General features: G+C 40.5%; 24 non-coding genes across 24 annotated transcripts; all 24 read right to left on the reverse strand.

Annotated features, from left to right (window-relative positions):
• Positions 1–388: 388 nt before the first annotated feature.
• Positions 389–460, reverse strand: trnah-gug (transfer RNA histidin (anticodon GUG)). The gene has a single exon. It is a non-coding gene; the product is annotated as a tRNA-His (tRNA).
• Positions 461–744: 284 nt separating this feature from the next.
• trnat-agu (transfer RNA threonine (anticodon AGU)) lies at positions 745–818 on the reverse strand. The gene has a single exon. It is a non-coding gene; the product is annotated as a tRNA-Thr (tRNA).
• Positions 819–1,764: 946 nt separating this feature from the next.
• trnah-gug (transfer RNA histidin (anticodon GUG)) lies at positions 1,765–1,836 on the reverse strand. Its single transcript has one exon. It is a non-coding gene; the product is annotated as a tRNA-His (tRNA).
• A 4,410-nt stretch (positions 1,837–6,246) lies between these two features.
• Positions 6,247–6,320, reverse strand: trnat-agu (transfer RNA threonine (anticodon AGU)). Its single transcript has one exon. It is a non-coding gene; the product is annotated as a tRNA-Thr (tRNA).
• A 945-nt stretch (positions 6,321–7,265) lies between these two features.
• trnah-gug (transfer RNA histidin (anticodon GUG)) lies at positions 7,266–7,337 on the reverse strand. The gene has a single exon. It is a non-coding gene; the product is annotated as a tRNA-His (tRNA).
• Positions 7,338–7,621: 284 nt separating this feature from the next.
• trnat-agu (transfer RNA threonine (anticodon AGU)) lies at positions 7,622–7,695 on the reverse strand. Its single transcript has one exon. It is a non-coding gene; the product is annotated as a tRNA-Thr (tRNA).
• A 946-nt stretch (positions 7,696–8,641) lies between these two features.
• trnah-gug (transfer RNA histidin (anticodon GUG)) lies at positions 8,642–8,713 on the reverse strand. Its single transcript has one exon. It is a non-coding gene; the product is annotated as a tRNA-His (tRNA).
• A 284-nt stretch (positions 8,714–8,997) lies between these two features.
• Positions 8,998–9,071, reverse strand: trnat-agu (transfer RNA threonine (anticodon AGU)). The gene has a single exon. It is a non-coding gene; the product is annotated as a tRNA-Thr (tRNA).
• Positions 9,072–10,017: 946 nt separating this feature from the next.
• On the reverse strand, positions 10,018–10,089 carry trnah-gug (transfer RNA histidin (anticodon GUG)). Its single transcript has one exon. It is a non-coding gene; the product is annotated as a tRNA-His (tRNA).
• A 284-nt stretch (positions 10,090–10,373) lies between these two features.
• Positions 10,374–10,447, reverse strand: trnat-agu (transfer RNA threonine (anticodon AGU)). The gene has a single exon. It is a non-coding gene; the product is annotated as a tRNA-Thr (tRNA).
• A 946-nt stretch (positions 10,448–11,393) lies between these two features.
• trnah-gug (transfer RNA histidin (anticodon GUG)) lies at positions 11,394–11,465 on the reverse strand. The gene has a single exon. It is a non-coding gene; the product is annotated as a tRNA-His (tRNA).
• A 284-nt stretch (positions 11,466–11,749) lies between these two features.
• Positions 11,750–11,823, reverse strand: trnat-agu (transfer RNA threonine (anticodon AGU)). The gene has a single exon. It is a non-coding gene; the product is annotated as a tRNA-Thr (tRNA).
• Positions 11,824–13,125: 1,302 nt separating this feature from the next.
• trnat-agu (transfer RNA threonine (anticodon AGU)) lies at positions 13,126–13,199 on the reverse strand. The gene has a single exon. It is a non-coding gene; the product is annotated as a tRNA-Thr (tRNA).
• A 946-nt stretch (positions 13,200–14,145) lies between these two features.
• trnah-gug (transfer RNA histidin (anticodon GUG)) lies at positions 14,146–14,217 on the reverse strand. Its single transcript has one exon. It is a non-coding gene; the product is annotated as a tRNA-His (tRNA).
• A 284-nt stretch (positions 14,218–14,501) lies between these two features.
• Positions 14,502–14,575, reverse strand: trnat-agu (transfer RNA threonine (anticodon AGU)). The gene has a single exon. It is a non-coding gene; the product is annotated as a tRNA-Thr (tRNA).
• A 1,302-nt stretch (positions 14,576–15,877) lies between these two features.
• On the reverse strand, positions 15,878–15,951 carry trnat-agu (transfer RNA threonine (anticodon AGU)). Its single transcript has one exon. It is a non-coding gene; the product is annotated as a tRNA-Thr (tRNA).
• Positions 15,952–16,902: 951 nt separating this feature from the next.
• On the reverse strand, positions 16,903–16,974 carry trnah-gug (transfer RNA histidin (anticodon GUG)). The gene has a single exon. It is a non-coding gene; the product is annotated as a tRNA-His (tRNA).
• Positions 16,975–17,258: 284 nt separating this feature from the next.
• trnat-agu (transfer RNA threonine (anticodon AGU)) lies at positions 17,259–17,332 on the reverse strand. Its single transcript has one exon. It is a non-coding gene; the product is annotated as a tRNA-Thr (tRNA).
• A 944-nt stretch (positions 17,333–18,276) lies between these two features.
• On the reverse strand, positions 18,277–18,348 carry trnah-gug (transfer RNA histidin (anticodon GUG)). Its single transcript has one exon. It is a non-coding gene; the product is annotated as a tRNA-His (tRNA).
• Positions 18,349–18,632: 284 nt separating this feature from the next.
• Positions 18,633–18,706, reverse strand: trnat-agu (transfer RNA threonine (anticodon AGU)). Its single transcript has one exon. It is a non-coding gene; the product is annotated as a tRNA-Thr (tRNA).
• A 1,300-nt stretch (positions 18,707–20,006) lies between these two features.
• Positions 20,007–20,080, reverse strand: trnat-agu (transfer RNA threonine (anticodon AGU)). The gene has a single exon. It is a non-coding gene; the product is annotated as a tRNA-Thr (tRNA).
• Positions 20,081–22,756: 2,676 nt separating this feature from the next.
• trnat-agu (transfer RNA threonine (anticodon AGU)) lies at positions 22,757–22,830 on the reverse strand. Its single transcript has one exon. It is a non-coding gene; the product is annotated as a tRNA-Thr (tRNA).
• Positions 22,831–24,133: 1,303 nt separating this feature from the next.
• Positions 24,134–24,207, reverse strand: trnat-agu (transfer RNA threonine (anticodon AGU)). Its single transcript has one exon. It is a non-coding gene; the product is annotated as a tRNA-Thr (tRNA).
• Positions 24,208–25,507: 1,300 nt separating this feature from the next.
• Positions 25,508–25,581, reverse strand: trnat-agu (transfer RNA threonine (anticodon AGU)). The gene has a single exon. It is a non-coding gene; the product is annotated as a tRNA-Thr (tRNA).
• Between the last annotated feature and the right edge of the window lie 898 nt (positions 25,582–26,479).

Below are 26,479 nucleotides of genomic sequence, written 5' to 3' on the forward strand. Positions count from 1 at the left end.
ACTATGATCATTCGAGGACAGTATATTTTTCATTTGGGTCTCGAGATGAATAAACTCAAGAACCTCTGACATGAATTCTTAAACTATGATTTGGGACCCAAAGCGGTTATTAACATGTCATAGGTGGGTCGCGAGATATGAGTGAACATTCAGAATCATATACTATTTCTTCATAATGTTGGTCGTTCGAGGACACTGCATTTCTCATTTGGCTCTGGAGCTTAAAAATGGTAAAAACGTCTGAAACAGCAGATGAATCATTTCGTGTAAGTAATTAACCTACAATATGGTGGGGAACTTTGTCAAACGGCAGAGTTGCTGAGTTTCTTAGCTTGCATAGTAAGTCTTAACTCATTCAAAAAACAACCCTTCTAAAATTACATTGCAGTGCCGTGACCCGGATTCGAACCGGGGTTGCTGCGACCACAACGCAGAGTACTAACCACTATACGATCACGGCCGGCTACAAGAGCTGGCTTTGTAAAGCCTACATAGGCTATGAAAGTGATGTGCACAAGCTGGCTAAACTCTTTTAATTTTGGTCTCGATAATGAATAAACTGAAGAAACAGTGGAGCTTTACACAGTCGGTAGGTTTTTTCTCATTCAAAAAGTGCCCTTTTTCCGTGACATTGGAATATCTCAATTGCATCCTCCTCACGTCATCTCTAATTCTCTAAACCCATTGGTGAGGAAACTTGAGTGCCCTCCCCTCTGACCTTCTCCACCAATGTGAACAATAAAAAGGTACTGCTGAGATTTGAACTCAGGATCTCCTGTTTACTAGACAGGCACTTTAACCAACTAAGCCACAGCACCCATAAAAGTCATATATGTTGCAGATGTGAACACCCACACCTATTTGAATCAAACCAGTCTCATTAATTTAACCCACATCTCTGTCTAGCAAAATCACATCACAAAAGAGATGTCTTTTACTAATATTGGAAACGATACAGACACCTTCAATTGTCTAGCAACAGGGTTTCTTAAGCTACGTTTTGGGACGCAAAGTGGGCCTGAGCATGTGAGAGGCAGTGTTGCCAAATCCTCAGGAAGGAAAGTAGCTATTGCTGGTCCTAAAAGTAGCTAGAAGTCGCTAAATGACGTCATCACATAATTTTCATAATTGGCCAAGTGGATGTAATTGTGATTGACGCTGTAGGAGAGAGGAATAACGTCTCGGGAGAGACAAAAAGTGAGTAAAAAACACCCTAAGTATGTTTAGAACTACAATTGAACTTTCTTCTGTCGATTCTTGTCTTTTTTCTGAATACCTCCTAAATATAGCGACAAAGTCGCTAAGTTGGCAACACTGGTGAGAGGTGGGTAGCGAGATATCAGTAATCAATGGTAATCACATACTATTTCTTCGTAACTATGATCATTCGAGGACAGTACATTTTTCATTTGGGTCTCGAGATGAATAAACTCAAGAACCTCTGACATGAATTCTTAAACTATGATTTGGGACCCAAAGCGGTTATTAACATGTCATAGGTGGGTCGCGAGATATGAGTGAACATTCAGAATCATATACTATTTCTTCATAATGTTGGTCGTTCGAGGACACTGCATTTCTCATTTGGCTCTGGAGCTTAAAAATTGTAAAAACGTCTGAAACAGCAGATGAATCATTTCGTGTAAGTAATTAACCTACAATATGGTGGGGAACTTTGTCAAACAGCAGAGTTGCTGAGTTTCTTAGCTTGCATAGTAAGTCTTAACTCATTCAAAAAACAACCCTTCTAAAATTACATTGCAGTGCCGTGACCCGGATTCGAACCGGGGTTGCTGCGACCACAACGCAGAGTACTAACCACTATACGATCACGGCCGGCTACAAGAGTTGGCTTTGTAAAGCCTACATAGGCTGTGAAAGTGATGTGCACAAGCTGGCTAAACTCTTTTCATTTTGGTCTCGATAATGAATAAACTGAAGAAACAGTGGAGCTTTACACAGTCGGTAGGTTTTTTCTCATTCAAAAAGTGCCCTTTTTCCGTGACATTGGAATGTCTCAATTGCATCCTCCTCACGTCATCTCTAATTCTCTAAACCCATTGGTGAGAAAACTTGAGTGCCCTCCCCTCTGACCTTCTCCACCAATGTGAACAATAAAAAGGTACTGCTGACATTTGAACTCAGGATCTCCTGTTTACTAGACAGGCACTTTAACCAACTAAGCCACAGCACCCATAAAAGTCATATATGTTGCAGATGTGAACACCCACACCTATTTGAATCAAACCAGTCTCATTAATTTAACCCACATCCCTGTCTAGCAAAATCACATCACAAAAGAGATGTCTTTTACTAATATTGGAAACGATACAGACACCTTCAATTGTCTAGCAACAGGGTTTCTTAAGCTACGTTTTGGGACGCAAAGTGGGCCTGAGCATGTGAGAGGCAGTGTTGCCAAATCCTCAGGAAGGAAAGTAGCTATTGCTGGTCCTAAAAGTAGCTAGAAGTCGCTAAATGACGTCATCACATAATTTTCATAATTGGCCAAGTGGATGTAATTGTGATTGACGCTGTAGGAGAGAGGAATAACGTCTCGGGAGAGACAAAAAGTGAGTAAAAAACACCCTAAGTATGTTTAGAACTACAATTGAACTTTCTTCTGTCGATTCTTGTCTTTTTTCTGAATACCTCCTAAATATAGCGACAAAGTCGCTAAGTTGGCAACACTGGTGAGAGGTGGGTAGCGAGATATCAGTAATCAATGGTAATCACATACTATTTCTTCGTAACTATGATCATTCGAGGACAGTACATTTTTCATTTGGGTCTCGAGATGAATAAACTCAAGAACCTCTGACATGAATTCTTAAACTATGATTTGGGACCCAAAGCGGTTATTAACATGTCATAGGTGGGTCGCGAGATATGAGTGAACATTCAGAATCATATACTATTTCTTCATAATGTTGGTCGTTCGAGGACACTGCATTTCTCATTTGGCTCTGGAGCTTAAAAATTGTAAAAACGTCTGAAACAGCAGATGAATCATTTCGTGTAAGTAATTAACCTACAATATGGTGGGGAACTTTGTCAAACGGCAGAGTTGCTGAGTTTCTTAGCTTGCATAGTAAGTCTTAACTCATTTAAAAAACATCCCTTCTAAAATTACATTGCAGTGCCGTGACCCGGATTCGAACCGGGGTTGCTGCGACCACAACGCAGAGTACTAACCACTATACGATCACAGCCGGCTACAAGAGTTGGCTTTGTAAAGCCTACATAGGCTGTGAAAGTGATGTGCACAAGCTGGCTAAACTCTTTTCATTTTGGTCTCGATAATGAATAAACTGAAGAAACAGTGGAGCTTTACACAGTCGGTAGGTTTTTTCTCATTCAAAAAGTGCCCTTTTTCCGTGACATTGGAATGTCTCAATTGCATCCTCCTCACGTCATCTCTAATTCTCTAAACCCATTGGTGAGAAAACTTGAGTGCCCTCCCCTCTGACCTTCTCCACCAATGTGAACAATAAAAAGGTACTGCTGACATTTGAACTCAGGATCTCCTGTTTACTAGACAGGCACTTTAACCAACTAAGCCACAGCACCCATAAAAGTCATATATGTTGCAGATGTGAACACCCACACCTATTTGAATCAAACCAGTCTCATTAATTTAACCCACATCCCTGTCTAGCAAAATCACATCACAAAAGAGATGTCTTTTACTAATATTGGAAACGATACAGACACCTTCAATTGTCTAGCAACAGGGTTTCTTAAGCTACGTTTTGGGACGCAAAGTGGGCCTGAGCATGTGAGAGGCAGTGTTGCCAAATCCTCAGGAAGGAAAGTAGCTATTGCTGGTCCTAAAAGTAGCTAGAAGTCGCTAAATGACGTCATCACATAATTTTCATAATTGGCCAAGTGGATGTAATTGTGATTGACGCTGTAGGAGAGAGGAATAACGTCTCGGGAGAGACAAAAAGTGAGTAAAAAACACCCTAAGTATGTTTAGAACTACAATTGAACTTTCTTCTGTCGATTCTTGTCTTTTTTCTGAATACCTCCTAAATATAGCGACAAAGTCGCTAAGTTGGCAACACTGGTGAGAGGTGGGTAGCGAGATATCAGTAATCAATGGTAATCACATACTATTTCTTCGTAACTATGATCATTCGAGGACAGTACATTTTTCATTTGGGTCTCGAGATGAATAAACTCAAGAACCTCTGACATGAATTCTTAAACTATGATTTGGGACCCAAAGCGGTTATTAACATGTCATAGGTAGGTCGCGAGATATGAGTGAACATTCAGAATCATATACTATTTCTTCATAATGTTGGTCGTTCGAGGACACTGCATTTCTCATTTGGTCTGGAGCTTAAAAATTGTAAAAACGTCTGAAACAGCAGATGAATCATTTCGTGTAAGTAATTAACCTACAATATGGTGGGGAACTTTGTCAAACGGCAGAGTTGCTGAGTTTCTTAGCTTGCATAGTAAGTCTTAACTCATTCAAAAAACAACCCTTCTAAAATTACATTGCAGTGCCATGACCCGGATTCGAACCGGGGTTGCTGCGACCACAACGCAGAGTACTAACCACTATACGATCACGGCCGGCTACAAGAGTTGGCTTTGTAAAGCCTACATAGGCTGTGAAAGTGATGTGCACAAGCTGGCTAAACTCTTTTCATTTTGGTCTCGATAATGAATAAACTGAAGAAACAGTGGAGCTTTACACAGTCGGTAGGTTTTTTCTCATTCAAAAAGTGCCCTTTTTCCGTGACATTGGAATGTCTCAATTGCATCCTCCTCACGTCATCTCTAATTCTCTAAACCCATTGGTGAGAAAACTTGAGTGCCCTCCCCTCTGACCTTCTCCACCAATGTGAACAATAAAAAGGTACTGCTGACATTTGAACTCAGGATCTCCTGTTTACTAGACAGGCACTTTAACCAACTAAGCCACAGCACCCATAAAAGTCATATATGTTGCAGATGTGAACACCCACACCTATTTGAATCAAACCAGTCTCATTAATTTAACCCACATCCCTGTCTAGCAAAATCACATCACAAAAGAGATGTCTTTTACTAATATTGGAAACGATACAGACACCTTCAATTGTCTAGCAACAGGGTTTCTTAAGCTACGTTTTGGGACGCAAAGTGGGCCTGAGCATGTGAGAGGCAGTGTTGCCAAATCCTCAGGAAGGAAAGTAGCTATTGCTGGTCCTAAAAGTAGCTAGAAGTCGCTAAATGACGTCATCACATAATTTTCATAATTGGCCAAGTGGATGTAATTGTGATTGACGCTGTAGGAGAGAGGAATAACGTCTCGGGAGAGACAAAAAGTGAGTAAAAAACACCCTAAGTATGTTTAGAACTACAATTGAACTTTCTTCTGTCGATTCTTGTCTTTTTTCTGAATACCTCCTAAATATAGCGACAAAGTCGCTAAGTTGGCAACACTGGTGAGAGGTGGGTAGCGAGATATCAGTAATCAATGGTAATCACATACTATTTCTTCGTAACTATGATCATTCGAGGACAGTACATTTTTCATTTGGGTCTCGAGATGAATAAACTCAAGAACCTCTGACATGAATTCTTAAACTATGATTTGGGACCCAAAGCGGTTATTAACATGTCATAGGTAGGTCGCGAGATATGAGTGAACATTCAGAATCATATACTATTTCTTCATAATGTTGGTCGTTCGAGGACACTGCATTTCTCATTTGGTCTGGAGCTTAAAAATTGTAAAAACGTCTGAAACAGCAGATGAATCATTTCGTGTAAGTAATTAACCTACAATATGGTGGGGAACTTTGTCAAACGGCAGAGTTGCTGAGTTTCTTAGCTTGCATAGTAAGTCTTAACTCATTCAAAAAACAACCCTTCTAAAATTACATTGCAGTGCCATGACCCGGATTCGAACCGGGGTTGCTGCGACCACAACGCAGAGTACTAACCACTATACGATCACGGCCGGCTTCAAGAGGTGGCTTTGTAAAGCCTACATAGACTGTGAAAGTGATGTGCACAAGCTGGCTAAACTCTTTTCATTTTGGTCTCGATAATGAATAAACGGAAGAAACAATGGAGCTTTACACAGTCGGTAGGTTTTTTCTCATTCAAAAAGTGCCCTTTTTCCGTGACATTGGAATATCTCAATTGCATCCTCCTCACGTCATCTCTAATTCTCTAAACCCATTGGTGAGAAAACCTGAGTGCCCTCCCCTCTGACCTTCTCCACCAATGTGAACAATAAAAAGGTACTGCTGAGATTTGAACTCAGGATCTCCTGTTTACTAGACAGGCACTTTAACCAACTAAGCCACAGCACCCATTAAAGCCATATATGTTGCAGATGTGAACACCCACACCTATTTGAATCAAACCAGTCTCATTAATTTAACCCACATCTCTGTCTAGCAAAATCACATCACAAAAGAGATGTCTTTTACTAATATTGGAAACGATACAGACACCTTCAATTGTCTAGCAACAGGGTTTCTTAAGCTACGTTTTGGGACGCAAAGTGGGCCTGAGCATGTGAGAGGCAGTGTTGCCAAATCCTCAGGAAGGAAAGTAGCTATTGCTGGTCCTAAAAGTAGCTAGAAGTCGCTAAATGACGTCATCACATAATTTTCATAATTGGCCAAGTGGATGTAATTGTGATTGACGCTGTAGGAGAGAGGAATAACGTCTCGGGAGAGACAAAAAGTGAGTAAAAAACACCCTAAGTATGTTTAGAACTACAATTGAACTTTCTTCTGTCGATTCTTGTCTTTTTTCTGAATTCTCACTAAATATAGCGACAAAGTCGCTAAGTTGGCAACACTGGTGAGAGGTGGGTAGCGAGATATCAGTAATCAATGGTAATCACATACTATTTCTTCGTAACTATGATCATTCGAGGACAGTACATTTTTCATTTGGGTCTCGAGATGAATAAACTCAAGAACCTCTGACATGAATTCTTAAACTATGATTTGGGACCCAAAGCGGTTATTAACATGTCATAGGTAGGTCGCGAGATATGAGTGAACATTCAGAATCATATACTATTTCTTCATAATGTTGGTCGTTCGAGGACACTGCATTTCTCATTTGGTCTGGAGCTTAAAAATTGTAAAAACGTCTGAAACAGCAGATGAATCATTTCGTGTAAGTAATTAACCTACAATATGGTGGGGAACTTTGTCAAACGGCAGAGTTGCTGAGTTTCTTAGCTTGCATAGTAAGTCTTAACTCATTCAAAAAACAACCCTTCTAAAATTACATTGCAGTGCCGTGACCCGGATTCGAACCGGGGTTGCTGCGACCACAACGCAGAGTACTAACCACTATACGATCACGGCCGGCTTCAAGAGGTGGCTTTGTAAAGCCTACATAGACTGTGAAAGTGATGTGCACAAGCTGGCTAAACTCTTTTCATTTTGGTCTCGATAATGAATAAACGGAAGAAACAATGGAGCTTTACACAGTCGGTAGGTTTTTTCTCATTCAAAAAGTGCCCTTTTTCCGTGACATTGGAATATCTCAATTGCATCCTCCTCACGTCATCTCTAATTCTCTAAACCCATTGGTGAGAAAACCTGAGTGCCCTCCCCTCTGACCTTCTCCACCAATGTGAACAATAAAAAGGTACTGCTGAGATTTGAACTCAGGATCTCCTGTTTACTAGACAGGCACTTTAACCAACTAAGCCACAGCACCCATTAAAGCCATATATGTTGCAGATGTGAACACCCACACCTATTTGAATCAAACCAGTCTCATTAATTTAACCCACATCTCTGTCTAGCAAAATCACATCACAAAAGAGATGTCTTTTACTAATATTGGAAACGATACAGACACCTTCAATTGTCTAGCAACAGGGTTTCTTAAGCTACGTTTTGGGACGCAAAGTGGGCCTGAGCATGTGAGAGGCAGTGTTGCCAAATCCTCAGGAAGGAAAGTAGCTATTGCTGGTCCTAAAAGTAGCTAGAAGTCGCTAAATGACGTCATCACATCATTTTCATAATTGGCCAAGTGGATGTAATTGTGATTGACGCTGTAGGAGAGAGGAATAACGTCTCGGGAGAGACAAAAAGTGAGTAAAAAACACCCTAAGTATGTTTAGAACTACAATTGAACTTTCTTCTGTCGATTCTTGTCTTTTTTCTGAATACTCACTAAATATAGCGACAAAGTCGCTAAGTTGGCAACACTGGTGAGAGGTGGGTAGCGAGATATCAGTAATCAATGGTAATCACATACTATTTCTTCGTAACTATGATCATTCGAGGACAGTACATTTTTCATTTGGGTCTCGAGATGAATAAACTCAAGAACCTCTGACATGAATTCTTAAACTATGATTTGGGACCATAAGCGGTTATTAACATGTCATAGGTGGGTCGCGAGATATGAGTGAACATTCAGAATCATACAGTATTTCTTCATAATGTTGGTCGTTCGAGGACACTGCATTTCTCATTTGGCTCTGGAGCTTAAAAATGGTAAAAACGTCTGAAACAGCAGATTAATCATTTCGTGTAAGTAATTAACCTACAATATGGTGGGGAACTTTGTCAAACGGCAGAGTTGCTGAGTTTCTTAGCTTGCATAGTAAGTCTTAACTCATTCAAAAAACAACCCTTCTAAAATTACATTGCAGTGCCGTGACCCGGATTCGAACCGGGGTTGCTGCGACCACAACGCAGAGTACTAACCACTATACGATCACGGCCGGCTACAAGAGCTGGCTTTGTAAAGCCTACATAGGCTGTGAAAGTGATGTGCACAAGCTGGCTAAACTCTTTTCATTTTGGTCTCGATAATGAATAAACTGAAGAAACAGTGGAGCTTTACACAGTCGGTAGGTTTTTTCTCATTCAAAAAGTGCCCTTTTTCCGTGACATTGGAATATCTCAATTGCATCCTCCTCACGTCATCTCTAATTCTCTAAACCCATTGGTGAGAAAACCTGAGTGCCCTCCCCTCTGACCTTCTCCACCAATGTGAACAATAAAAAGGTACTGCTGAGATTTGAACTCAGGATCTCCTGTTTACTAGACAGGCACTTTAACCAACTAAGCCACAGCACCCATTAAAGCCATATATGTTGCAGATGTGAACACCCACACCTATTTGAATCAAACCAGTCTCATTAATTTAACCCACATCTCTGTCTAGCAAAATCACATCACAAAAGAGATGTCTTTTACTAATATTGGAAACGATACAGACACCTTCAATTGTCTAGCAACAGGGTTTCTTAAGCTACGTTTTGGGACGCAAAGTGGGCCTGAGCATGTGAGAGGCAGTGTTGCCAAATCCTCAGGAAGGAAAGTAGCTATTGCTGGTCCTAAAAGTAGCTAGAAGTCGCTAAATGACGTCATCACATCATTTTCATAATTGGCCAAGTGGATGTAATTGTGATTGACGCTGTAGGAGAGAGGAATAACGTCTCGGGAGAGACAAAAAGTGAGTAAAAAACACCCTAAGTATGTTTAGAACTACAATTGAACTTTCTTCTGTCGATTCTTGTCTTTTTTCTGAATACTCACTAAATATAGCGACAAAGTCGCTAAGTTGGCAACACTGGTGAGAGGTGGGTAGCGAGATATCAGTAATCAATGGTAATCACATACTATTTCTTCGTAACTATGATCATTCGAGGACAGTACATTTTTCATTTGGGTCTCGAGATGAATAAACTCAAGAACCTCTGACATGAATTCTTAAACTATGATTTGGGACCATAAGCGGTTATTAACATGTCATAGGTGGGTCGCGAGATATGAGTGAACATTCAGAATCATACAGTATTTCTTCATAATGTTGGTCGTTCGAGGACACTGCATTTCTCATTTGGCTCTGGAGCTTAAAAATGGTAAAAACGTCTGAAACAGCAGATTAATCATTTCGTGTAAGTAATTAACCTACAATATGGTGGGGAACTTTGTCAAACGGCAGAGTTGCTGAGTTTCTTAGCTTGCATAGTAAGTCTTAACTCATTCAAAAAACAACCCTTCTAAAATTACATTGCAGTGCCGTGACCCGGATTCGAACCGGGGTTGCTGCGACCACAACGCAGAGTACTAACCACTATACGATCACGGCCGGCTACAAGAGCTGGCTTTGTAAAGCCTACATAGGCTGTGAAAGTGATGTGCACAAGCTGGCTAAACTCTTTTCATTTTGGTCTCGATAATGAATAAACTGAAGAAACAGTGGAGCTTTACACAGTCGGTAGGTTTTTTCTCATTCAAAAAGTGCCCTTTTTCCGTGACATTGGAATATCTCAATTGCATCCTCCTCACGTCATCTCTAATTCTCTAAACCCATTGGTGAGAAAACCTGAGTGCCCTCCCCTCTGACCTTCTCCACCAATGTGAACAATAAAAAGGTACTGCTGAGATTTGAACTCAGGATCTCCTGTTTACTAGACAGGCACTTTAACCAACTAAGCCACAGCACCCATAAAAATCATATATGTTGCAGATGTGAACACCCACACCTATTTGAATCAAACCAGTCTCATTAATTTAACCCACATCTCTGTCTAGCAAAATCATATCACAAAAGAGATGTCTTTTACTAATATTGGAAACGATACAGACACCTTCAATTGTCTAGCAACAGGGTTTCTTAAGCTACGTTTTGGGACGCTAAGTGGGCCTGAGCATGTGAGAGGCAGTGTTGCCAAATCCTCAGGAAGGAAAGTAGCTATTGCTGGTCCTAAAAGTAGCTAGAAGTCGCTAAATGACGTCATCACATAATTTTCATAATTGGCCAAGTGGATGTAATTGTGATTGACGCTGTAGGAGAGAGGAATAACGCCTCGGGAGAGACAAAAAGTGAGTAAAAAACACCCTAAGTATGTTTAGAACTACAATTGAACTTTCTTCTGTCGATTCTTGTCTTTTTTCTGAATACTCACTAAATATAGCGACAAAGTCGCTAAGTTGGCAACACTGGTGAGAGGTGGGTAGCGAGATATCAGTAATCAATGGTAATCACATACTATTTCTTCGTAACTATGATCATTCGAGGACAGTACATTTTTCATTTGGGTCTCGAGATGAATAAACTCAAGAACCTCTGACATGAATTCTTAAACTATGATTTGGGACCCAAAGCGGTTATTAACATGTCATAGGTGGGTCGCGAGATATGAGTGAACATTCAGAATCATATACTATTTCTTCATAATGTTGGTCGTTCGAGGACACTGCATTTCTCATTTGGCTCTCGAGCTTAAAAATGGTAAAAACGTCTGAAACAGCAGATGAATGATTTCGTGTAAGTAATTAACCTACAATATGGTGGGGAACTTTGTCAAACGGCAGAGTTGCTGAGTTTCTTAGCTTGCATAGCAAGTCTTAACTCATTCAAAAAACAACCCTTCTAAAATTACATTGCAGTGCCGTGACCCGGATTCGAACCGGGGTTGCTGCGACCACAACGCAGAGTACTAACCACTATACGATCACGGCCAGCTTCAAGAGGTGGCTTTGTAAAGCCTACATAGACTGTGACAGTGATGTGCACAAGCTGGCTAAACTCTTTTCATTTTGGTCTCGATAATGAATAAACTGAAGAAACAATGGAGCTTTACACAGTCGGTAGGTTTTTTCTCATTCAAAAAGTGCCCTTTTTCCGTGACATTGGAATATCTCAATTGCATCCTCCTCACGTCATCTCTAATTCTCTAAACCCATTGGTGAGAAAACCTGAGTGCCCTCCCCTCTGACCTTCTCCACCAATGTGAACAATAAAAAGGTACTGCTGAGATTTGAACTCAGGATCTCCTGTTTACTAGACAGGCACTTTAACCAACTAAGCCACAGCACCCATAAAAGCCATATATGTTGCAGATGTGAACACCCACACCTATTTGAATCAAACCAGTCTCATTAATTTAACCCACATCTCTGTCTAGCAAAATCACATCACAAAAGAGATGTATTTTACTAATATTGGAAACGATACAGACACCTTCAATTGTCTAGCAACAGGGTTTCTTAAGCTACGTTTTGGGACGCAAAGTGGGCCTGAGCATGTGAGAGGCAGTGTTGCCAAATCCCCAGGAAGGAAAGTAGCTATTGCTGGTCCTAAAAGTAGCTAGAAGTCGCTAAATGACGTCATCACATAATTTTCATAATTGGCCAAGTGGATGTAATTGTGATTGACGCTGTAGGAGAGAGGAATAACGTCTCGGGAGAGACAAAAAGTGAGTAAAAAACACCCTAAGTATGTTTAGAACTACAATTGAACTTTCTTCTGTCGATTCTTGTCTTTTTTCTGAATACTCACTAAATATAGCGACAAAGTCGCTAAGTTGGCAACACTGGTGAGAGGTGGGTAGCGAGATATCAGTAATCAATGGTAATCACATACTATTTCTTCGTAACTATGATCATTCGAGGACAGTACATTTTTCATTTGGGTCTCGAGATGAATAAACTCAAGAACCTCTGACATGAATTCTTAAACTATGATTTGGGACCATAAGCGGTTATTAACATGTCATAGGTGGGTCGCGAGATATGAGTGAACATTCAGAATCATACACTATTTCTTCATAATGTTGGTCGTTCGAGGACACTGCATTTCTCATTTGGCTCTGGAGCTTAAAAATGGTAAAAACGTCTGAAACAGCAGATGAATCATTTCGTGTAAGTAATTAACCTACAATATGGTGGGGAACTTTGTCAAACGGCAGAGTTGCTGAGTTTCTTAGCTTGCATAGTAAGTCATAACTCATTCAAAAAACAACCCTTCTAAAATTACATTGCAGTGCCGAGACCCGGATTCGAACCGGGGTTGCTGCGACCACAACGCAGAGTACTAACCACTATACAATCACGGTCGGCTACAAGAGCTGGCTTTGTAAAGCCTACATAGGCTGTGAAAGTGATGTGCACAAGCTGGCTAAACTCTTTTCATTTTGGTCTCGATAATGAATAAACTGAAGAAACAGTGGAGCTTTACACAGTCGGTAGGTTTTTTCTCATTCAAAAAGTGCCCTTTTTCCGTGACATTGGAATATCTCAATTGCATCCTCCTCACGTCATCTCTAATTCTCTAAACCCATTGGTGAGAAAACCTCAGTGCCCTCCCCTCTGACCTTCTCCACCAATGTGAACAATAAAAAGGTACTGCTGAGATTTGAACTCAGGATCTCCTGTTTACTAGACAGGCACTTTAACCAACTAAGCCACAGCACCCATAAAAGTCATATATGTTGCAGATGTGAACACCCACACCTATTTGAATCAAACCAGTCTCATTAATTTAACCCACATCTCTGTCTAGCAAAATCACATCACAAAAGAGATGTCTTTTACTAATATTGGAAACGATACAGACACCTTCAATTGTCTAGCAACAGGGTTTCTTAAGCTACGTTTTGGGACGCTAAGTGGGCCTGAGCATGTGAGAGGCAGTGTTGCCAAATCCTCAGGAAGGAAAGTAGCTATTGCTGGTCCTAAAAGTAGCTAGAAGTCGCTAAATGACGTCATCACATAATTTTCATAATTGGCCAAGTGGATGTAATTGTGATTGACGCTGTAGGAGAGAGGAATAACGCCTCGGGAGAGACAAAAAGTGAGTAAAAAACACCCTAAGTATGTTTAGAACTACAATTGAACTTTCTTCTGTCGATTCTTGTCTTTTTTCTGAATACTCACTAAATATAGCGACAAAGTCGCTAAGTTGGCAACACTGGTGAGAGGTGGGTAGCGAGATATCAGTAATCAATGGTAATCACATACTATTTCTTCGTAACTATGATCATTCGAGGACAGTACATTTTTCATTTGGGTCTCGAGATGAATAAACTCAAGAACCTCTGACATGAATTCTTAAACTATGATTTGGGACCCAAAGCGGTTATTAACATGTCATAGGTGGGTCGCGAGATATGAGTGAACATTCAGAATCATATACTATTTCTTCATAATGTTGGTCGTTCGAGGACACTGCATTTCTCATTTGGCTCTCGAGCTTAAAAATGGTAAAAACGTCTGAAACAGCAGATGAATGATTTCGTGTAAGTAATTAACCTACAATATGGTGGGGAACTTTGTCAAACGGCAGAGTTGCTGAGTTTCTTAGCTTGCATAGCAAGTCTTAACTCATTCAAAAAACAACCCTTCTAAAATTACATTGCAGTGCCGTGACCCGGATTCGAACCGGGGTTGCTGCGACCACAACGCAGAGTACTAACCACTATACGATCACGGCCAGCTTCAAGAGGTGGCTTTGTAAAGCCTACATAGACTGTGACAGTGATGTGCACAAGCTGGCTAAACTCTTTTCATTTTGGTCTCGATAATGAATAAACTGAAGAAACAATGGAGCTTTACACAGTCGGTAGGTTTTTTCTCATTCAAAAAGTGCCCTTTTTCCGTGACATTGGAATATCTCAATTGCATCCTCCTCACGTCATCTCTAATTCTCTAAACCCATTGGTGAGAAAACCTGAGTGCCCTCCCCTCTGACCTTCTCCACCAATGTGAACAATAAAAAGGTACTGCTGAGATTTGAACTCAGGATCTCCTGTTTACTAGACAGGCACTTTAACCAACTAAGCCACAGCACCCATAAAAGCCATATATGTTGCAGATGTGAACACCCACACCTATTTGAATCAAACCAGTCTCATTAATTTAACCCACATCTCTGTCTAGCAAAATCACATCACAAAAGAGATGTATTTTACTAATATTGGAAACGATACAGACACCTTCAATTGTCTAGCAACAGGGTTTCTTAAGCTACGTTTTGGGACGCAAAGTGGGCCTGAGCATGTGAGAGGCAGTGTTGCCAAATCCCCAGGAAGGAAAGTAGCTATTGCTGGTCCTAAAAGTAGCTAGAAGTCGCTAAATGACGTCATCACATAATTTTCATAATTGGCCAAGTGGATGTAATTGTGATTGACGCTGTAGGAGAGAGGAATAACGTCTCGGGAGAGACAAAAAGTGAGTAAAAAACACCCTAAGTATGTTTAGAACTACAATTGAACTTTCTTCTGTCGATTCTTGTCTTTTTTCTGAATACTCACTAAATATAGCGACAAAGTCGCTAAGTTGGCAACACTGGTGAGAGGTGGGTAGCGAGATATCAGTAATCAATGGTAATCACATACTATTTCTTCGTAACTATGATCATTCGAGGACAGTACATTTTTCATTTGGGTCTCGAGATGAATAAACTCAAGAACCTCTGACATGAATTCTTAAACTATGATTTGGGACCATAAGCGGTTATTAACATGTCATAGGTGGGTCGCGAGATATGAGTGAACATTCAGAATCATACACTATTTCTTCATAATGTTGGTCGTTCGAGGACACTGCATTTCTCATTTGGCTCTGGAGCTTAAAAATGGTAAAAACGTCTGAAACAGCAGATGAATCATTTCGTGTAAGTAATTAACCTACAATATGGTGGGGAACTTTGTCAAACGGCAGAGTTGCTGAGTTTCTTAGCTTGCATAGTAAGTCATAACTCATTCAAAAAACAACCCTTCTAAAATTACATTGCAGTGCCGAGACCCGGATTCGAACCGGGGTTGCTGCGACCACAACGCAGAGTACTAACCACTATACGATCACGGTCGGCTACAAGAGCTGGCTTTGTAAAGCCTACATAGGCTGTGAAAGTGATGTGCACAAGCTGGCTAAACTCTTTTCATTTTGGTCTCGATAATGAATAAACTGAAGAAACAGTGGAGCTTTACACAGTCGGTAGGTTTTTTCTCATTCAAAAAGTGCCCTTTTTCCGTGACATTGGAATATCTCAATTGCATCCTCCTCACGTCATCTCTAATTCTCTAAACCCATTGGTGAGAAAACCTCAGTGCCCTCCCCTCTGACCTTCTCCACCAATGTGAACAATAAAAAGGTACTGCTGAGATTTGAACTCAGGATCTCCTGTTTACTAGACAGGCACTTTAACCAACTAAGCCACAGCACCCATAAAAGTCATATATGTTGCAGATGTGAACACCCACACCTATTTGAATCAAACCAGTCTCATTAATTTAACCCACATCTCTGTCTAGCAAAATCACATCACAAAAGAGATGTCTTTTACTAATATTGGAAACGATACAGACACCTTCAATTGTCTAGCAACAGGGTTTCTTAAGCTACGTTTTGGGACGCTAAGTGGGCCTGAGCATGTGAGAGGCAGTGTTGCCAAATCCTCAGGAAGGAAAGTAGCTATTGCTGGTCCTAAAAGTAGCTAGAAGTCGCTAAATGACGTCATCACATAATTTTCATAATTGGCCAAGTGGATGTAATTGTGATTGACGCTGTAGGAGAGAGGAATAACGCCTCGGGAGAGACAAAAAGTGAGTAAAAAACACCCTAAGTATGTTTAGAACTACAATTGAACTTTCTTCTGTCGATTCTTGTCTTTTTTCTGAATACTCACTAAATATAGCGACAAAGTCGCTAAGTTGGCAACACTGGTGAGAGGTGGGTAGCGAGATATCAGTAATCAATGGTAATCACATACTATTTCTTCGTAACTATGATCATTCGAGGACAGTACATTTTTCATTTGGGTCTCGAGATGAATAAACTCAAGAACCTCTGACATGAATTCTTAAACTATGATTTGGGACCCAAAGCGGTTATTAACATGTAGGTAGGTAGGTGGGTCGCGAGATATGAGTGAACATTCAGAATCATATACTATTTCTTCATAATGTTGGTCGTTCGAGGACACTGCATTTCTCATTTGGCTCTCGAGCTTAAAAATTGTAAAAACGTCTGAAACAGCAGATGAATCATTTCGTGTAAGTAATTAACCTACAATATGGTGGGGAACTTTGTCAAACGGCAGAGTTGCTGAGTTTCTTAGCTTGCATAGCAAGTCTTAACTCATTCAAAAAACAACCCTTCTAAAATTACATTGCAGTGCCGTGACCCGGATTCGAACCGGGGTTGCTGCGACCACAACGCAGAGTACTAACCACTATACGATCACGGCCGGCTTCAAGAGGTGGCTTTGTAAAGCCTACATAGACTGTGAAAGTAATGTGCACAAGCTGGCTAAACTCTTTTCATTTTGGTCTCGATAATGAATAAACTGAAGAAACAATGGAGCTTTACACAGTCGGTAGGTTTTTTCTCATTCAAAAAGTGCCCTTTTTCCGTGACATTGGAATATCTCAATTGCATCCTCCTCACGTCATCTCTAATTCTCTAAACCCATTGGTGAGAAAACCTGAGTGCCCTCCCCTCTGACCTTCTCCACCAATGTGAACAATAAAAAGGTACTGCTGAGATTTGAACTCAGGATCTCCTGTTTACTAGACAGGCACTTTAACCAACTAAGCCACAGCACCCATAAAAGTCATATATGTTGCAGATGTGAACACCCACACCTATTTGAATCAAACCAGTCTCATTAATTTAACCCACATCTCTGTCTAGCAAAATCACATCACAAAAGAGATGTCTTTTGCTAATATTGGAAACGATACAGACACCTTCAATTGTCTAGCAACAGGGTTTCTTAAGCTACGTTTTGGGACGCTAAGTGGGCCTGAGCATGTGAGAGGCAGTGTTGCCAAATCCTCAGGAAGGAAAGTAGCTATTGCTGGTCCTAAAAGTAGCTAGAAGTCGCTAAATGACGTCATCACATAATTTTCATAATTGGCCAAGTGGATGTAATTGTGATTGACGCTGTAGGAGAGAGGAATAACGCCTCGGGAGAGACAAAAAGTGAGTAAAAAACACCCTAAGTATGTTTAGAACTACAATTGAACTTTCTTCTGTCGATTATTGTCTTTTTTCTGAATACTCACTAAATATAGCGACAGTCGCTAAGTTGGCAACACTGGTGAGAGGTGGGTAGCGAGATATCAGTAATCAATGGTAATCACATACTATTTCTTCGTAACTATGATCATTCGAGGACAGTACATTTTTCATTTGGGTCTCGAGATGAATAAACTCAAGAACCTCTGACATGAATTCTTAAACTATGATTTGGGACCCAAAGCGGTTATTAACATGTCATAGGTGGGTCGCGAGATATGAGTGAACATTCAGAATCATATACTATTTCTTCATAATGTTGGTCGTTCGAGGACACTGCATTTCTCATTTGGCTCTCGAGCTTAAAAATTGTAAAAACGTCTGAAACAGCAGATGAATCATTTCGTGTAAGTAATTAACCTACAATATGGTGGGGAACTTTGTCAAACGGCAGAGTTGCTGAGTTTCTTAGCTTGCATAGCAAGTCTTAACTCATTCAAAAAACAACCCTTCTAAAATTACATTGCAGTGCCGTGACCCGGATTCGAACCGGGGTTGCTGCGACCACAACGCAGAGTACTAACCACTATACGATCACGGCCGGCTTCAAGAGGTGGCTTTGTAAAGCCTACATAGACTGTGAAAGTAATGTGCACAAGCTGGCTAAACTCTTTTCATTTTGGTCTCGATAATGAATAAACTGAAGAAACAATGGAGCTTTACACAGTCGGTAGGTTTTTTCTCATTCAAAAAGTGCCCTTTTTCCGTGACATTGGAATATCTCAATTGCATCCTCCTCACGTCATCTCTAATTCTCTAAACCCATTGGTGAAAAAACCTGAGTGCCCTCCCCTCTGACCTTCTCCACCAATGTGAACAATAAAAAGGTACTGCTGAGATTTGAACTCAGGATCTCCTGTTTACTAGACAGGCACTTTAACCAACTAAGCCACAGCACCCATAAAAGTCATATATGTTGCAGATGTGAACACCCACACCTATTTGAATCAAACCAGTCTCATTAATTTAACCCACATCTCTGTCTAGCAAAATCACATCACAAAAGAGATGTCTTTTACTAATATTGGAAACGATACAGACACCTTCAATTGTCTAGCAACAGGGTTTCTTAAGCTACGTTTTGGGACGCTAAGTGGGCCTGAGCATGTGAGAGGCAGTGTTGCCAAATCCTCAGGAAGGAAAGTAGCTATTGCTGGTCCTAAAAGTAGCTAGAAGTCGCTAAATGACGTCATCACATAATTTTCATAATTGGCCAAGTGGATGTAATTGTGATTGACGCTGTAGGAGAGAGGAATAACGCCTCGGGAGAGACAAAAAGTGAGTAAAAAACACCCTAAGTATGTTTAGAACTACAATTGAACTTTCTTCTGTCGATTATTGTCTTTTTTCTGAATACTCACTAAATATAGCGACAGTCGCTAAGTTGGCAACACTGGTGAGAGGTGGGTAGCGAGATAATAGTAATCAATGGTAATCACATACTATTTCTTCGTAACTATGATCATTCGAGGACAGTACATTTTTCATTTGGGTCTCGAGATGAATAAACTCAAGAACCTCTGACATGAATTCTTAAACTATGATTTGGGACCCAAAGCGGTTATTAACATGTCATAGGTGGGTCGCGAGATATGAGTGAACATTCAGAATCATATACTATTTCTTCATAATGTTGGTCGTTCGAGGACACTGCATTTCTCATTTGGCTCTCGAGCTTAAAAATTGTAAAAACGTCTGAAACAGCAGATGAATCATTTCGTGTAAGTAATTAACCTACAATATGGTGGGGAACTTTGTCAAACGGCAGAGTTGCTGAGTTTCTTAGCTTGCATAGCAAGTCTTAACTCATTCAAAAAACAACCCTTCTAAAATTACATTGCAGTGCCGTGACCCGGGTTCGAACCGGGGTTGCTGCGACCACAACGCAGAGTACTAACCACTATACGATCACGGCCAGCTTCAAGAGGTGGCTTTGTAAAGCCTACATAGACTGTGAAAGTGATGTGCACAAGCTGGCTAAACTCTTTTCATTTTGGTCTCGATAATGAATAAACTGAAGAAACAATGGAGCTTTACACAGTCGGTAGGTTTTTTCTCATTCAAAAAGTGCCCTTTTTCCGTGACATTGGAATATCTCAATTGCATCCTCCTCACGTCATCTCTAATTCTCTAAACCCATTGGTGAGAAAACCTGAGTGCCCTCCCCTCTGACCTTCTCCACCAATGTGAACAATAAAAAGGTACTGCTGAGATTTGAACTCAGGATCTCCTGTTTACTAGACAGGCACTTTAACCAACTAAGCCACAGCACCCATAAAAGTCATATATGTTGCAGATGTGAACACCCACACCTATTTGAATCAAACCAGTCTCATTAATTTAACCCACATCTCTGTCTAGCAAAATCACATCACAAAAGAGATGTCTTTTACTAATATTGGAAACGATACAGACACCTTCAATTGTCTAGCAACAGGGTTTCTTAAGCTACGTTTTGGGACGCAAAGTGGGCCTGAGCATGTGAGAGGCAGTGTTGCCAAATCCTCAGGAAGGAAAGTAGCTATTGCTGGTCCTAAAAGTAGCTAGAAGTCGCTAAATGACGTCATCACATAATTTTCATAATTGGCCAAGTGGATGTAATTGTGATTGACGCTGTAGGAGAGAGGAATAACGCCTCGGGAGAGACAAAAAGTGAGTAAAAAACACCCTAAGTATGTTTAGAACTACAATTGAACTTTCTTCTGTCGATTCTTGTCTTTTTTCTGAATACTCACTAAATATAGCGACAAAGTCGCTAAGTTGGCAACACTGGTGAGAGGTGGGTAGCGAGATATCAGTAATCAATGGTAATCACATACTATTTCTTCGTAACTATGATCATTCGAGGACAGTACATTTTTCATTTGGGTCTCGAGATGAATAAACTCAAGAACCTCTGACATGAATTCTTAAACTATGATTTGGGACCCAAAGCGGTTATTAACATGTCATAGGTGGGTCGCGAGATATGAGTGAACATTCAGAATCATATACTATTTCTTCATAATGTTGGTCGTTCGAGGACACTGCATTTCTCATTTGGCTCTCGAGCTTAAAAATTGTAAAAACGTCTGAAACAGCAGATGAATCATTTCGTGTAAGTAATTAACCTACAATATGGTGGGGAACTTTGTCAAACGGCAGAGTTGCTGAGTTTCTTAGCTTGCATAGCAAGTCTTAACTCATTCAAAAAACAACCCTTCTAAAATTACATTGCAGTGCCGTGACCCGGGTTCGAACCGGGGTTGCTGCGACCACAACGCAGAGTACTAACCACTATACGATCACGGCCAGCTTCAAGAGGTGGCTTTGTAAAGCCTACATAGACTGTGAAAGTGATGTGCACAAGCTGGCTAAACTCTTTTCATTTTGGTCTCGATAATGAATAAACTGAAGAAACAATGGAGCTTTACACAGTCGGTAGGTTTTTTCTCATTCAAAAAGTGCCCTTTTTCCGTGACATTGGAATATCTCAATTGCATCCTCCTCACGTCATCTCTAATTCTCTAAACCCATTGGTGAGAAAACCTGAGTGCCCTCCCCTCTGACCTTCTCCACCAATGTGAACAATAAAAAGGTACTGCTGAGATTTGAACTCATGATCTCCTGTTTACTAGACAGGCACTTTAACCAACTAAGCCACAGCACCCATAAAAGTCATATATGTTGCAGATGTGAACACCCACACCTATTTGAATCAAACCAGTCTCATTAATTTAACCCACATCTCTGTCTAGCAAAATCACATCACAAAAGAGATGTCTTTTACTAATATTGGAAACGATACAGACACCTTCAATTGTCTAGCAACAGGGTTTCTTAAGCTACGTTTTGGGACGCTAAGTGGGCCTGAGCATGTGAGAGGCAGTGTTGCCAAATCCTCAGGAAGGAAAGTAGCTATTGCTGGTCCTAAAAGTAGCTAGAAGTCGCTAAATGACGTCATCACATAATTTTCATAATTGGCCAAGTGGATGTAATTGTGATTGACGCTGTAGGAGAGAGGAATAACGCCTCGGGAGAGACAAAAAGTGAGTAAAAAACACCCTAAGTATGTTTAGAACTACAATTGAACTTTCTTCTGTCGATTATTGTCTTTTTTCTGAATACTCACTAAATATAGCGACAGTCGCTAAGTTGGCAACACTGGTGAGAGGTGGGTAGCGAGATAATAGTAATCAATGGTAATCACATACTATTTCTTCGTAACTATGATCATTCGAGGACAGTACATTTTTCATTTGGGTCTCGAGATGAATAAACTCAAGAACCTCTGACATGAATTCTTAAACTATGATTTGGGACCCAAAGCGGTTATTAACATGTCATAGGTGGGTCGCGAGATATGAGTGAACATTCAGAATCATATACTATTTCTTCATAATGTTGGTCGTTCGAGGACACTGCATTTCTCATTTGGCTCTCGAGCTTAAAAATTGTAAAAACGTCTGAAACAGCAGATGAATGATTTCGTGTAAGTAATTAACCTACAATATGGTGGGGAACTTTGTCAAACGGCAGAGTTGCTGAGTTTCTTAGCTTGCATAGCAAGTCTTAACTCATTCAAAAAACAACCCTTCTAAAATTGTATTGCAGTGCCGTGACACGGATTCGAACCGGGGTTGCTGCGACCACAACGCAGAGTACTAACCACTATACGATCACGGCCGGCTACAAGAGCTGGCTTTGTAAAGCCTACATAGGCTGTGAAAGTGATGTGCACAAGCTGGCTAAACTCTTTTCATTTTGGTCTCGATAATGAATAAACTGAAGAAACAGTGGAGCTTTACACAGTCGGTAGGTTTTTTCTCATTCAAAAAGTGCCCTTTTTCCGTGACATTGGAATATCTCAATTGCATCCTCCTCACGTCATCTCTAATTCTCTAAACCCATTGGTGAGAAAACCTGAGTGCCCTCCCCTCTGACCTTCTCCACCAATGTGAACAATAAAAAGGTACTGCTGAGATTTGAACTCAGGATCTCCTGTTTACTAGACAGGCACTTTAACCAACTAAGCCACAGCACCCATAAAAGTCACATATGTTGCAGATGTGAACACCCACACCTATTTGAATCAAACCAGTCTCATTAATTTAACCCACATCTCTGTCTAGCAAAATCACATCACAAAAGAGATGTCTTTTACTAATATTGGAAACGATACAGACACCTTCAATTGTCTAGCAACAGGGTTTCTTAAGCTACGTTTTGGGACGCAAAGTGGGCCTGAGCATGTGAGAGGCAGTGTTGCCAAATCCTCAGGAAGGAAAGTAGCTATTGCTGGTCCTAAAAGTAGCTAGAAGTCGCTAAATGACGTCATCACATAATTTTCATAATTGGCCAAGTGGATGTAATTGTGATTGACGCTGTAGGAGAGAGGAATAACGCCTCGGGAGAGACAAAAAGTGAGTAAAAAAAAACCCTAAGTATGTTTAGAACTACAATTGAACTTTCTTCTGTCGATTCTTGTCTTTTTTCTGAATACTCACTAAATATAGCGACAAAGTCGCTAAGTTGGCAACACTGGTGAGAGGTGGGTAGCGAGATATCAGTAATCAATGGTAATCACATACTATTTCTTCGTAACTATGATCATTCGAGGACAGTACATTTTTCATTTGGGTCTCGAGATGAATAAACTCAAGAACCTCTGACATGAATTCTTAAACTATGATTTGGGACCCAAAGCGGTTATTAACATGTCATAGGTGGGTCGCGAGATATGAGTGAACATTCAGAATCATATACTATTTCTTCATAATGTTGGTCGTTCGAGGACACTGCATTTCTCATTTGGCTCTCGAGCTTAAAAATGGTAAAAACGTCTGAAACAGCAGATGAATGATTTCGTGTAAGTAATTAACCTACAATATGGTGGGGAACTTTGTCAAACGGCAGAGTTGCTGAGTTTCTTAGCTTGCATAGCAAGTCTTAACTCATTCAAAAAACAACCCTTCTAAAATTACATTGCAGTGCCGTGACCCGGATTCAAACCGGGGTTGCTGCGACCACAACGCAGAGTACTAACCACTATACGATCACGGCCGGCTTCAAGATGTGGCTTTGTAAAGCCTACATAGACTGTGAAAGTGATGTGCACAAGCTGGCTAAACTCTTTTCATTTTGGTCTCGATAATGAATAAACTGAAGAAACAATGGAGCTTTACACAGTCGGTAGGTTTTTTCTCATTCAAAAAGTGCCCTTTTTCCGTGACATTGGAATATCTCAATTGCATCCTCCTCACGTCATCTCTAATTCTCTAAACCCATTGGTGAGAAAACCTGAGTGCCCTCCCCTCTGACCTTCTCCACCAATGTGAACAATAAAAAGGTACTGCTGAGATTTGAACTCAGGATCTCCTGTTTACTAGACAGGCACTTTAACCAACTAAGCCACAGCACCCATAAAAGTCATATATGTTGCAGATGTGAACACCCACACCTATTTGAATCAAACCAGTCTCATTAATTTAACCCACATCTCTGTCTAGCAAAATCACATCACAAAAGAGATGTCTTTTACTAATATTGGAAACGATACAGACACCTTCAATTGTCTAGCAACAGGGTTTCTTAAGCTACGTTTTGGGACGCTAAGTGGGCCTGAGCATGTGAGAGGCAGTGTTGCCAAATCCTCAGGAAGGAAAGTAGCTATTGCTGGTCCTAAAAGTAGCTAGAAGTCGCTAAATGACGTCATCACATAATTTTTATAATTGGCCAAGTGGATGTAATTGTGATTGACGCTGTAGGAGAGAGGAATAACGCCTCGGGAGAGACAAAAAGTGAGTAAAAAACACCCTAAGTATGTTTAGAACTACAATTGAACTTTCTTCTGTCGATTCTTGTCTTTTTTCTGAATACTCACTAAATATAGCGACAGTCGCTAAGTTGGCAACACTGGTGAGAGGTGGGTAGCGAGATAATAGTAATCAATGGTAATCACATACTATTTCTTCGTAACTATGATCATTCGAGGACAGTACATTTTTCATTTGGGTCTCGAGATGAATAAACTCAAGAACCTCTGACATGAATTCTTAAACTATGATTTGGGACCCAAAGCGGTTATTAACATGTCATAGGTGGGTCGCGAGATATGAGTGAACATTCAGAATCATATACTATTTCTTCATAATGTTGGTCGTTCGAGGACACTGCATTTCTCATTTGGCTCTCGAGCTTAAAAATGGTAAAAACGTCTGAAACAGCAGATGAATGATTTCGTGTAAGTAATTAACCTACAATATGGTGGGGAACTTTGTCAAACGGCAGAGTTGCTGAGTTTCTTAGCTTGCATAGCAAGTCTTAACTCATTCAAAAAACAACCCTTCTAAAATTACATTGCAGTGCCGTGACCCGGATTCAAACCGGGGTTGCTGCGACCACAACGCAGAGTACTAACCACTATACGATCACAGCCGGCTTCAAGATGTGGCTTTGTAAAGCCTACATAGACTGTGAAAGTGATGTGCACAAGCTGGCTAAACTCTTTTCATTTTGGTCTCGATAATGAATAAACTGAAGAAACAATGGAGCTTTACACAGTCGGTAGGTTTTTTCTCATTCAAAAAGTGCCCTTTTTCCGTGACATTGGAATATCTCAATTGCATCCTCCTCACGTCATCTCTAATTCTCTAAACCCATTGGTGAGAAAACCTGAGTGCCCTCCCCTCTGACCTTCTCCACCAATGTGAACAATAAAAAGGTACTGCTGAGATTTGAACTCAGGATCTCCTGTTTACTAGACAGGCACTTTAACCAACTAAGCCACAGCACCCATAAAAGTCATATATGTTGCAGATGTGAACACCCACACCTATTTGAATCAAACCAGTCTCATTAATTTAACCCACATCTCTGTCTAGCAAAATCACATCACAAAAGAGATGTCTTTTACTAATATTGGAAACGATACAGACACCTTCAATTGTCTAGCAACAGGGTTTCTTAAGCTACGTTTTGGGACGCTAAGTGGGCCTGAGCATGTGAGAGGCAGTGTTGCCAAATCCTCAGGAAGGAAAGTAGCTATTGCTGGTCCTAAAAGTAGCTAGAAGTCGCTAAATGACGTCATCACATAATTTTCATAATTGGCCAAGTGGATGTAATTGTGATTGACGCTGTAGGAGAGAGGAATAACGCCTCGGGAGAGACAAAAAGTGAGTAAAAAACACCCTAAGTATGTTTAGAACTACAATTGAACTTTCTTCTGTCGATTATTGTCTTTTTTCTGAATACTCACTAAATATAGCGACAGTCGCTAAGTTGGCAACACTGGTGAGAGGTGGGTAGCGAGATAATAGTAATCAATGGTAATCACATACTATTTCTTCGTAACTATGATCATTCGAGGACAGTACATTTTTCATTTGGGTCTCGAGATGAATAAACTCAAGAACCTCTGACATGAATTCTTAAACTATGATTTGGGACCCAAAGCGGTTATTAACATGTCATAGGTGGGTCGCGAGATATGAGTGAACATTCAGAATCATATACTATTTCTTCATAATGTTGGTCGTTCGAGGTCACTGCATTTCTCATTTGGCTCTCGAGCTTAAAAATTGTAAAAACGTCTGAAACAGCAGATGAATGATTTCGTGTAAGTAATTAACCTACAATATGGTGGGGAACTTTGTCAAACGGCAGAGTTGCTGAGTTTCTTAGCTTGCATAGCA

The sequence above is a fragment of the Oncorhynchus mykiss genome, chromosome 16 (assembly GCF_057628025.1).
Source record: "Oncorhynchus mykiss isolate SJ-2025 chromosome 16, ASM5762802v1, whole genome shotgun sequence".
Lineage (NCBI taxonomy): Eukaryota > Metazoa > Chordata > Actinopteri > Salmoniformes > Salmonidae > Oncorhynchus > Oncorhynchus mykiss.